This window comes from Apium graveolens, chromosome 1, assembly GCF_009905375.1.
Source record: "Apium graveolens cultivar Ventura chromosome 1, ASM990537v1, whole genome shotgun sequence".
In the NCBI taxonomy this organism is placed as follows: domain Eukaryota; kingdom Viridiplantae; phylum Streptophyta; class Magnoliopsida; order Apiales; family Apiaceae; genus Apium; species Apium graveolens.
In genome coordinates, this window is record NC_133647.1 from 90382789 (window position 1) to 90393436 (window position 10648).

The following is a 10648-nucleotide window of genomic DNA, read 5'->3' on the forward strand; positions in this document are numbered from 1 at the left end:
CTAGGGGGAGATTATAAAGCATAATATAACATAATATGTAACCGAGGAAATATAACTCAACATGAAACATAAACAGATAAATAATATTAACTATGAAGCACAGGAACCCTGAAGATGAAGTATGGATAAATACAAAGAATCAAAAGATGGAATTAATGTTCTAATTCCGTAACCAGGTCATGGAAAGAAGTTCTTTAATATGTTCAAGCCTCCGTGAAGAATAAAATGTCAAAAGACTTCTAGTGAAAATGAAATTTATTCATTTGAAGTAATGAAGATCAAGGGTTTCAGTGATTGAAGCAATGAATGACCAACATGTATCATCTCATAATTGTAAAGAGAATTGAGTAAATCTAATTCAGTGTGAGTCATTTGTGAACCAGACTAGCGAACTAAGCGTCAACACATCAGAAAAGAATTAATTTAATCATACAGAAGAACTGAAATTGTATGCTATAGAGGGGATCAAGTGAATGATTTTTTTTAAGTCAAGAATGCATATAAAAAAGAGAAAGTTGCCAGTGAACTCCTCTAGGATGCTAGTCTGCACAAGTGAGTGATCCAAAGAGTCTCCTAGTCGTAACTCAGTATAAAAACTAAGTACTATATGTTGGGGCGAAAACACGCGCTAAGTTTACACACAAGTATACGCGTTTGCAAGTAGTATAAGATATAAATCAGATTCGTACCCACATAGACTCTTTTTAATTAACTTAAGATTATGCACCTATGCAACAATGGTATGGATATCGCTCAATGCTAAGACAAGTAACAAATTGAGTTTTGATTTAACTAAGAGATTATACTAAATAACATTAACTAAGAGAATTAAGATTGAATTACTTATATCATAATAAACATGGGATTCTAACTTTTATTAAATACTTCATTCAAAGTCATTGTTATTAACCTTAGCATGCAATGGTGATGACAACTAATCAGATAACACAAAACTAGTAAAAGCCAACTGTCGTTGTACGAATACCCTACTACCAGACATCCACAAAAGAGATAGAAGCAGAATAGACACCCATTATGTTAAGACCCTATATGTCTATAGAATTTGAAAATATAAAGGTTTAATGCACAAGTTATCTATCGTGATTACAGAGGGCAAGTAAGATGGTTAAAATTACCTATGAATCATGCATAATAAATACATGAACATATGCTAGCATGGCAAGTTCTAAACCTCTATATTTACTTTCGCTTCAATAGAGATTAACACGCTATCTTATATGTTAGCTACGCACATAAGACGAATAAGCACAACCAATACTAGGTTATCAATCAATCACCACACACCAAGATATTGAAACAAATTAAATATAGAAATCCATAAGTAAATCTGCTAGAACCCCATGATAACGATTAGTTCATAACCAAACTCATCGTCACCATGGGTTCCAATGAAAACATGATAATAAACAATATAAGAGTACTAGGGTTCAAGTCAAATCGAAAAAAAGCATCCAAAGTATCATCTATATCGAAGAATACAAAATTCTTCTTCTCCATAACTGTCTTGTGCTCTCTAGGTCTTCTTATTTTTCTCCCTAGTCTCCTTGTTGTTAAAAAATCCTTATTTAGGGTATACATAGGCTTCAGGATCGAATTGGGCTTCAAAATCTCCAAAACGAACTCGAATCAGGATTCTGGCTGAACGGACCCACGCAGCCACCCCGCATACCAGTGCGGACGCGCGCTGTTTCTGGAAGTCTGGCACGGCGGCCCCGCTTATCAGCGCGGGCGCACCGTGCTACTGTAATTGAAATTTTGAATTTTCTTCTTTTTGCTGTAACATTTGCTCCACTCGTCAGAATTTGATGAATAAGCAGTCCACGCGAGGCTCTCGAGATCCTCTACAATTTGGAAATGGCCTTAACTTCAGATTCTTGGCTCTTTTCAGTATATATTCAATAAAAGCTCCATTCTTCCTCCAACTAGTGCCTATAATGCACAAACACAAAAACATATCAAAAATACCAATAACCTGAGTCCACAACACCGATTTAAGCTTGAAATAAAGCGTTCTAAGTAGATATAAAATCCACTTATCACACCCTGAAACTTGAATCGATGCTTGTCCTCAAGCATAAACGGACTCAAAAACTATAAAACAAACCTAATGCATAAATGCAACTACATGAAGGCAGCTAAATGATAATGCACTCGATCCCCTCAGAATAACCATAACCAAATAAATAAGCCAACGCCTCTAAGAATGCAATGACTCTAAACAGAGCTCGAATAAACCCCACAATCCAACTCACAAACCGGAAGCGTGCGTGTGTGGATGCTTAACAGATATACTCTCGATACTAGATCAATAACCATAACTTATCTATCATCAAAATAATCACAAGTTTATAAATAGGATAGATGCTAAACACATAATGACTCACAACACCTCATTTTTACTAGAGTTATACAAGGATTCATGTTATTATTGAACACATAATAAAGATGCTTATTTGACCGTACAATGAATGAGGTCCCAGAAGACTTATACAATAATACCCATGTAGCGAGCATTAGGTTAGCGGATCCCAGATTATCAAAGCCTTAGGTCACTAGGCACAAAGTCCAATAAAACTTAATAACTCGAGTATTAAAGAGCTCACCCTTGGTCAATTATGCAAACACCTACTTTTTTTCTTTTTTTCTTTTTTCCTCTTTTTTTCAATGATTTTTGAATAAGTGTGTTTCGCTCCATCTCATTCAGCCCTAGACTACTCATAAAAATATGAGCCATCTACTAGCCATTTGAAGCCTAGCCTTATTCACAACCAGCAATGAAATCTAAGTTTTTCTCCAATTTTAAAATTCAGTGTTCTTACATCATTACGAGAATACCAAAAAATCTAAATATACACAAGTGATTAATCTCAACAAATAAACAAATATGATCATGATCTAGCTCAAAAGAAAACCTTTAAGCCCTGTGAAAAAAAACTTCCTGGCATGCAAATCAATTCATTATGACTTAAAAAACCCACTATTCGTTATCACTAAACTTAAATTAACATCAACTTATCAATCAGAAATAGCTCATCCTAAGGGATCATGTTAATATGCATGCACATGCGACTATATGAACTCACATAAAAACATAAACAAACATGTCCTTTATGAACAATCATGCAAAAATATGAATGAAATACAACTAAACATACAACATGAATCTATATGAATCTAAGACAAGTAACAAATTGAGTTTTGATTTAACTAAAAGATTATACTAAATAGCATTAACTAAGAGAATTAAGATTGAATTACTTATATCAGAATAAACATGGGATTCTAACTTCATTAAATACTTCATTCAAAGTCATTGTTCTTAACCTTAGCATGCAATAGTGTTGACAACTAATCAGATAACATGAAACTAGTAAATGCCAACTGTCGTTGTACAAATACCGTACTACCAGACATCCACAAAAGAGATATAAGCTGAATAGACACCAATTATGTTGAGACCCTATATGTCTATATAATTTGACAACATAAAGGTTTAATGCGCAAGTTATCTATCGTGATTACATAGGGCAAGTAAGATGGTTAAAATTACCTATGAATCATGCATAACAAATACATGAACCTATGCTAGCATGGCAAGTTCTAAACCTTTATATTCACTTTCGCTTCAATAGAGATTAACACGATATCTTATATGTTAGCTAAGCACATAAGATGAATAAGCATAACCAATACTAGGATATCAATCAATTACCACACACCAAGATATTGAAATAAATTAAATATAGAAATCCATAAGTAAATCCGCTAGAACCCCACGATAACGATTAGTTCATAACGGAACTCATCGTCACCATGGGTTCCAATGAAAACATGATAATAAACAATATAAGAGTACTAGGATTCAAGTCAAATCGAAAACAAGCATCCAAAGTATCAACTATATCGAAGAATATAAAAGTCTTCTTCTCCGTAGCCATCTTTTGCTCTCTAGGTCTTCTTATTGCTTTCCATGGTCTCCTTGTTGTTAAAAACGTCTTATTTAGGGTATATATAGGCTTCAGGATCGATCTGGGCTTCAAAATCTCCAAAACGGACTCGAAAGGATTCTGGCTGAACGGACCCTCGTGGCCGCCCCGCATACCAGCGCGGGCGCGTGTTGTTTTTGGAAGTCTGGCGCGGCCGCCCCGCATATCAGCGCGGGCGCGCCGTGCTACTGTAATTGGAATTCTGAATTTTCTTCTTTTTGTTGTAATATTTGCTCCACTTGTCAAAATTTACTGAATAAGCAGTCCACGCGAAGCTCTCGAGATCCTCTACAATTTGGGAATGGCCTTGACTTCAGATTCATGGCTCTTTTTAGCATAAATTCAATAAAAGCTCCATTCTTCCTCCAACTAGTGCCTGTAATGCACAAACACAAAAACATATCAAAAATACCAACGATCTGAGTCCAAAATACCGACTTAAGCTTGAAATAAAGTGTTCCAAGTAGATATAAAATCCATTTATCACTATACTCCTTGTGGTTGCAACTCAGGAGAAATGTGTTTTTCTGGAAAATTGTTTCCCTGTGTGCGCAATTGGGAATGTGTCTAAGGCAATTTGTTTCCCTGTGTGCTCAACTTGAAAGAAAAACAATCAAGGAATGTTTGCTTCCCTGTGTGCTCAAGTGAACATAATTCCAAAGCAAATATTTTCCCTCTTTTCGCAACAAAGCACTTGGTAAATTAATTGTAAACACGGAAGCAATTAATTTGGTGCTTGGCTGAGAATAAGCCATGTGTCCGAGATAAATTGAAGTCTACACAAAAGTAGAAGAATGAAATGAATTCATTCAATTATCTTCCTCAGCTCCTAACTGTACTTTTACCAAAAACCATTGAAGGTCAAATTTATTAGCTTGTAAATATATGGTTATGCTGTTGAATTAATTGTAGATAATCAATTGATTGATTAGAGTGTAGAAACCTCAAGGTTTATATTAATAAAATAATATAGTCCTTGAATTGTTTTGTGTCTACTTTAATTCTGTATATTTAACGAAGAACTTGAAATGAATCGAAAAAGATTATAGTTATCGTATTCAACCCCCCTCCTACGAAGCACTAAGGACTAACACTATCATCTCCAAAGGTAATGCTAGGGCCAACTCTTTCCTCAAACTTGGGGGTGAATCACCAGTTATGTGTCTTGAACAACCATTATCCACATACTAAAGATTGTTTCTTTTACCCTGCACACAACAAAATCAAGGGTATTTTACTGATATGTCCCATTTTAAAATCTGAATTATGAAAATATCCCATTTATAATTTTATTTATAAATATATCCTATATTTAAAATATTTTACAATTCTAAACTAACTATGGTTAGATTTGCTATTTTAAATATTTAAATTACATATATAACTTTGTAACCTTTCTATAACCTTTCTAGATTGACCGATGCGGATGTTGGACTCATTTATCAAATATATGTTGTGACTTACAATTTTAATTCTAAATTTTTTTCTTAGAAATTTAATAAAGAAAGGAAAAGAAGTATTAACTTTTAATAGTAAAAGAGCATTAATTCTAAATATGTATTACTTTTTAGTAGAAATAAATTATATATTAATTTTTAATACTAATATGGTTTTAATACTAAAATATGTATTTATTTTTAATAAAACTAAAATATGTTTTAATTTAATTGAGGAATTGAATTCCACATATATAATAAAAACAGTAACTACAGTACTATAGTTCAACTTAACTAGCTAGTTGTGAAAAAAGATTAAATATGAGAAAATATTTAGAGTGCAGAACAATGTCACTGTAGAAACATATACAGAGTAGAGAACAAAGTTATTATCTTATACGATATATAAGACTTGGCATCAGGTTAAAGTACTATTCTAAGGAGAAAATTACCCACTACCTTTTCTGCTCCCCATCTGACTTGACAAAAAAATCAATAATACATAATAAAATACAAATAGCTGCTCTCTAATGTCAGGGGTCTTGAATTGTTTTGCATGTGATCTGGTGTTCAATTAGTATTATTTTTATGTTAGGGACATTTTAGTCTTGTTTGGTGACAAATATTTCTATATTATATTTATATGAGTTACATATGAGTTAAAAATTAACCATGAGACATATTCATAATTATTTAATAAAAAGGGATATATTGACAAAGTAACTTTTTAATATGGGACATGTTATACAAATTCCCCAAAATCAATTCAATTTGACTTTGGTACCCAAGTTTAGTTGGGTCCTATTTTTTCAGATACCTTCTTTGCCTTTTTACCATTTTTCAGTCTAGATATTGAAGGATTTAAATCCATTGTAATTTTTGGTGGTGGCTATTGAGCAAACTGGTTGGTGCTTAAATCAGGTGCATAATTTTGAGATGGCATCATGTTAAGATGTGATGCAAATATGTATTCATTCGAGGCATTGTCCAATGCATGTTATATGCATATTAATAGGGATTTGGAATTAATGGCATGTTACTACCGTTCTGATTAAACATATTTGCATGGCTTACATAGTAGAATTAAGCATAGGAGGAGCATAATTAATAACCAAGGATACATATTTGTAATTTACAAATTGATGATTAACACTAACACACTATGGCCAAGTTATTCTAGGCGCATACTTATCAGGAGTGTAGTTGTTCAGTTATTCTTGTTCTTAAGTCCTCTCTTATCCTTAATTTTCTTCAACTTATCTTTCAAATGCTTGTTAGATTAGTTACCAATATTATTTTGCACAACCTTTTTGGTTTTGCTACTCTCTCGAGATACAAAATTCATGCTACCTGGACCATATTTTATATTAAGTTTTACAATCTTAAAAGAATTAGATTTATCTCTTGACGAATATTTTTTATCCGTTGACTTGTTATCTTTTAACGGATAATCGCTATCCATCGACTCATTTCACTAACTACAACAACATCTGGTTTCAGCTTCATTTTATTATTTTCCATGCATCTTCATTGAGAGATTCAGACCCCTGAGAGTTTCTGATTTGCCTTGCTATATTTCTAAGTTCCTTCCATTCAGTAAATGTTTCATGTTGACGTTCTAGTTGTTTCTTTAAATTTCTTCTCTTTTTAACACAACTAGCAGATTATCTTTAACAACAAGGCAATCTATCCTAGCTTGCTCTAATTCAAGCAACCGAGTCTCTAGCAAAGTGTTTTTTAAAATTAACAAAGCATTTGAACTGTTAATTCTAGAATTTTCCTTTTTGAGAGATTTAAGAGTGACATACAAGTTATATAATTCAGAAGACATATAATTAATAGTCTCTTTGTTTTCATTTTTATTTAGCATAGAGAGATCAGTGGTGATGACATGTTGCTTGCTGAGCTTGCTTCTAAACCACCATCTTTGGTCGTGAGAGCTAGGTTTACACACTTTGTTTCAACATCAGATTCATCTTCATCACCCCAGTCCTTCTCTTTTATAATGAAAACCCTTTCTTCTTCCTTAGAAACTCAATGTAATTTTCATTTATACTCGACAGTTTCATAATTTTTGGAGATCTTGGGATTTCTGCATTCATTAGAAAAGTGTCCATCTATACCACAGTTGTAGCACTTTAACTTGGATTTATCTACCAAGTTGCTACTGGAGTTGAACTCTTGTTTGAATGGATTTGAGAAAGATTTCCTTCTGAATTTGATATTAGAAAATTTCTGGGACAGAAATGTCGAATGTTCATCTAGCTCTTCTAGTTCATATTATGAAGAAATATCATCATTGTCTTTCATATCTTTTCCTTTTCCCTTGACTAGCCTTGATCTAGTTTCATCAGTTTCCTAGTATTCAGATTTCAGTTTTACTTCTACTTGATTTTCACCTTTTTTTGATGCAATAAGAGCTACAGATTTATCTTTTTTTACCTTTCTCAATGTCCTCGTCTTGTTGCATTTCCAGCTCATATGTTTTCAAGAATCCATACAGTGTGTCAAGAGAATAATCCTTATACTAAAATGAGTTTCTAATAGAGACTGTGGTTGGCTTTTATTCCTTTGGAAGATATCTAAAAAAATTGGGTTAGAGCCTTTGACATGATAAACTCTTCCATTTATTTTCAAACCATTCAAAAAAATTGGAATCTGTTGAATCTTTCACTCAATCCTTCACTAGGAGCAAAGTGAAAATACTGATACTGTTGTGTGATGAGCTGTATTTTGTTCTCTCTAACTTGCTCGGATCCCTCATAAAGTATTTGAATCATATCCCAAAATTCTTTGGCTGTAAAGCAATTCATAACATTCTTAAACATGTCAGTATCAATACCATTGTATAGAATATTCATGGCTCTTTTATCCTTGTTTATCCTCTCCAAGTCTTCTGGTGAATAGTTGTCAGAATCTTTTGCAACTATCCTATCAGCTCCAATGACTCCATTTTCTCCAGAAATACCAAATAACAGGCATATGTGGACTATTGTCAATACAAATCACAAAGCCTTCATCTTCTGACATCAAGTATAGTCTCATCTTCACCTTCTAGTGGAAGTAGTATTCCTTGTCCAACACTAGAATCTTCACTCATGCATCCTGCTTTCCCATATTTGGTTGATTAGCTTCAAGATCCTTAAACCCTTTATAAGTTGAAGGCGTGCTCTGATACCAATTTTTATTTCCTAATAATCAATTATGGTGATTTGTAGAAATGGGATGGGGGTTGAATACAAATCAATTCTTTTTTGATGATTTTGAACGGAAAATTATTGCTTGAAAATGAAATGAAAAATAACACACAAATTAAAAAATTTAGGTGGTTTATTTTTTAGCTTACCACCTGAGATATATATTGAAGAAATAATATGTGTAAACTACAAGTGTTATTTCACAGCTGTGTTTTTAGTGTTTCTCTCAAGATAATTCTTTTTACTGATGAATAATTCTAAAACTATTTTGTGAAAGATACTACTGCTACTACTTGGTTTATTCTAGCTTATCCATTGAGTCAACATGACTTCTAAATGGATAACAATATAACAAGTATCTCATAAAAAATGTTATAAAATCCACATCAGTTGATGAGCTACCCTTTCAACGGCTATCCCTTAGGATGGCTAGCCGTCGAAGGCTAAAAATTGACTTAACATCATTATGCCATGTGTTTTGCATATCATTAGGATTCAAGCTTGATTTTATACAAATTTCTATTTTTATTTAGCAATAAAATAAGAACAAGTGCAACAAATTGATTCTTTTCAAGCCTTAGTGCTATGTATTTAATGTTTCATGTGCTGAAAATAGAATATAAGTAATTTAAACAACCAAGACAACCAAGATAGTCTTGCAATCCTAAATAAAATGATAAGATTATATCATGAAGTCCCCATTTCTGATATGAATAAACTTGGATATGCAGGTAACACCGAGCTATTAATGTGAGATTGTCCTTAGCTCATTGATATTATCAGTTAAAATGGTCAAATCTACTTTCATAACTTTCAACTAATGCTATTTGAATTCACTGACTAGATTTGGAACTTGAGTACCCTATTTTATGTCATACGTGCATAACTTTGTTCTGTTAAAAATAAGACCCTATATTTAAAAGTTGGAACTTCTTTAACCATTTCATCATGAATATGTGCATATCCATGGCTATAAAAGTCATTCAAATTACGCTCAAGAACACGTCCTACTAAGTAATCCACAAAAATAAGAACATAATAAGGGGTACAATTATACTAATTATTCTGAAGAAACATAAAAAGGGTCACATTTATGTGACCATATTTCTTTTTCCATTCCCAATTTTCTAGAAGAAACATAAAACATACCTATAAATTGATCGGGTTCTAGCTTGCTAATAGTTCTCTTACATGTGGCAGCATCTTCATGAATATAATTTGTAGTTGTGTGATAGGTCCCGCGAGTGGGTTCGATAAGCTAGAAGGGGGGGTTGAATAGCTTATCACCTTTTTAAAATTTAAGAGCTTTGCTTTTTGAAATTTCTTTTCTCCTCTTTAACATTAACTACTTGTAAGCAAGCTAGTTAAGTGCGAAAAATAAAGATACAAAAAGAAGATGCACGACCTGGTCGATTTATCCTGGTTCGCGGTGGCTAACTCAACAAACAGAGTCCACTCACCCCTACTCCAGTCCCCGAGCTCCTCCCCGAACTCGGGATTTTCTCTACTATAAAGAACCTCCTCTATAGTAGGCGGAGAAACCTTTACAAACTAACCACTATTTAAATGTCTTAAAACGTTACACACACGTAACTTCCTCAAAATAAATATCAATCCTATTACAAGACTATCTCGGAGCGTAACAACCTAGTCACCTCCTCAAGCACTCGTAAATCCCTTTATGTAGCCTTCGTCCTTCTTCTTCTTGGCGGGTCTCAGATCTAGGTCTTAGATCTCGGGTCTTTCCTTTGCCTCACGGTGCAAAGGCTACTAACTCCCCGTTAGTACGCCTAAGACTTGGGTCTTAGCACAAGAATCACCTCACTTCACTTCACCTCACTGCAAAGAAAATATTACAAGCTACAAGTACACAAGCAATATATATTTGGTGAGAAAATATATAAATCGAAGCTATTACGCGTTAAACTATTCGGCTTTCGCCACGCTAATATGCGTTACAGTAGTGTGGAAACTATATAAAAGATTTCCGGGATATGTTACGCAAGGG